Below are 3,268 nucleotides of genomic sequence, written 5' to 3'. Positions count from 1 at the left end.
TCACGCAAACAAACAAACAAACAAACAAAACAAACAGACAACTACAACAACAACCGTGGTAAAAAAAAAAAAAAATTTTTTTCAGGTTCGTAAGAATTTATTCGTTTCCGATTAATAATAATAATTAAAAATTTTTTTTTGTCGGTTGTTTTTCGGTTGTTGTTTGTCTTACGTAAAAAATAATACCGAGATTTTATTATTATTATTATTATTATTAATAAATTTTTTTAACAACGCCCATTTTTTTTTTTTTTTTTTTTGCAAAATGCGAATCGAATAAAGGCCGAAACTCCTATATATATATATGAAACACAAAATAATTTTAACACCTACTTATCGACCTCGCATATTTGATGACGTAATAATTATAAATTGGAAAGTAGCAGACGACGCTACGTTATAAAAAAATAAAATAAAATAATAAAATTAATAAAAAAAAAAAAAAAAAAATGGGTAAGTTAATAAAATGAATCAACAAATTTTTTTTTTTTTTTTGTTTGTAATGAAAATTTTTCAATAATCGTTCGATTGATCGATCGATCGATTAATCGATTCGGGTTTTACCGAAAAATAAAAACCGTTAAATGCAAGTATGACGACATTTTTATCAATCGATAAAAAAATTTCTTAAGGTAGTAGTTTTAGTACTCATTAGTCGAAAAGGTCGCGACCGATATATTAACGTGTCGCAATGGAAAATTTTCATTTTTCCTCGCCCCCTCCCCTCCCCTCCCCTCCCCCAACAAAACGAGGAAATTTAATACGAAAACGAACATTCTGGAAGATTATATATATATATGTAAATTATTGAATCATTTTTTTGAAACTCACCTTGTTGTTGCCAGGACGGAGATGAAAGTGAAACCAAAAACAAGAAAGTCAACGGTGACGTCATAGTTATAATACACTTGTCGGTTTTTATATCATACGTATATGTTTACCTTACGTGAATTATCAACATTTCACGTTCGTTTGTTTTTTTTTTTTTTTTTTTTTTCTAAAGTAAATTTTCGAGTAGTTTTTGTTGTTTCGATTATGTTTTAAAAATGATGATGATGGGTTATCCGAAAAACAAAAAATTTTTTTTTATTTCTCTTTCACTTTTTATCACTTTGTAGAACACACAAAAAAAATAAATAAATTTTTTTCTTTATCATAACAACTTTTAAGTCGTCGACGTCATCACATAACAAAACACTTACACTAACTCACTCACTTTTATGTTTTCATGTTTTTTTTGTTTTTGTTTTATTTTGAACGTTTTACTCGGACGACTCGATACACCCTGAAACAGAAACAAAAAAAAAAAAAAATTAATTAACCGTTTCACATTAATAAATTGATTGATTACGTCATAACGTAGATGATTACACGTTACGTTATGTTTATTTTTTATGACGTCAGAATGTCTGATACCTGGATATTTTTATTTGGATGTCGTACGGGGAAAAAAAAACGGGGGAAAAAATATAAAATAAAATAACGTAAAAGTTTATAATAAATAATGATGATAATAATTAGTCACGTGACGTTATTATGTACGTAAACAACAAGAAAGTTTTCTAATGTAAGTATACAAGAGTAAAGTAGAACAACAATCGTGTAAAAATGTGAACGTGTTTTTTGTTTTGAAATTGAACACTGCTACCACCATTACCACCACCACCACACCGCCACCTTGAAAAGAAATAACAAAAGTTAATAATAATAATAATAATGATAATGATAATAATGAAACAGTTTAAAAAAAAAAAAAAAAAAATTTTTTTAATGAAATTTTATTTTACTTTTTTTTATGTTTATTATGTTTTAAGAATTTTAAAAAATTGTAATCAAACATTGAGAACGAATTCATTGGTGGGAAACGAAAATAATAATAATAATAATAATTCACTCAACCGTTGAGAATTATAGTATTTATTAACGGGGGGAGGGGGGGAAATATGAAATTCTTTTAAAAAATAAAAGTTACGAAATCATCTTCGCTTTCATAAAAAAAAAAAAGAAACTATGACATCAAAAGAAAAAGACAATAATAATAATAATATTAATGGTAGAATTATTATTATTAATAATAATAATAATAATAAAAATACAAGTGGATTAATATGAAACAAGGTTATAAATTTTATGTGAGTTATGATATAAACGTTTCTTTCCCTCTCTCTCTCTCTCTCTCTTTCTTTCTTTTTCATTTTTTCTTTATCTTTCTCTTTCTCTCTCTCACACACTTGGTTAACCGAAAAATTCTCTCATGTTTTCTCACTGGAAAAAAAGAAAAAAAAAATTTCAGAATAACAAAAGAATATTATATATAAGATAAATATGAAAAATATTATTATTATTATTATTAGTAAGAAAAATAAAATGAGAATGAATGAATGAATTTGTAAACTGGAATGTTCTAGAAAAAAAATTTCAAAAAAAAAGAATTAATAATTACGGTTGACAAATTTTTGTCTGTTTGTTTGTTTGGTTGTTTGGTAAATCGGATTTAAAACAAAATTTGTTTTTGTAAAAACGACCGTTAAATAAAATAAAATAAAGGTTAATGCCACGTTCTCGTTGTAAAATTTTTTATTTCCTTTTTTTTCGTTGTTGTTTAAACGTTTAATTATATCAAAATGATAAAAATTAAAATCTTGTTTTTAATAAATAAATAAATAAATAAATAAACTTTTACTTTCGTTTATGCGTAATTAATTACACATATTTTTATTTAAAAAAAAAAATTAACATCCGGTTTTTTCTGTTAAACCGCCATTTTTTTTTTTTTTTTTTTTAATGAACGAAATATTAAATAACTAAATAAATAATGTTTTCCTAATCGGCTTAATAACCCTCAGAATTTTTCTTTGTCTTCTGCTTATTTCCTTCCTTCCTCTCCAACCATACACACACACACACACACGCACACAAACACGCACACACGAACACGCACACGCATAAATTTTTTAATTTCCATTATACGTATATTCTCATAAAAAAAATTTTTCAATTTATAAGAAAAACTTTTTTTTTTTTTTTTTTTTTTAAATGAATAATAATGATGATGATGATGATGATAATTCGCATATTTTTTTTTTTTTAAAAAGTAAAAAACGAGAAAAGAATCGATTTTTATTATTATTATTATTATTATTGTAATTAAAATAAATTTTGAAATGATTATTTTTTTTTCTTTCTAATTAAAATATATATTTTCGAGTTAAAATAATACGAATTATTAATTGAGGTATTTATTCCAAAAGGAAAACATAAGGAAAGA

Source organism: Pediculus humanus, genomic scaffold, assembly GCF_000006295.1.
Source record: "Pediculus humanus corporis 1103172107743 genomic scaffold, whole genome shotgun sequence".
Classification (NCBI taxonomy): Eukaryota; Metazoa; Arthropoda; class Insecta; order Psocodea; family Pediculidae; genus Pediculus; species Pediculus humanus.
The sequence above is the reverse complement of the archived record's forward strand: the minus strand, read 5'-3'. Positions refer to the sequence as shown.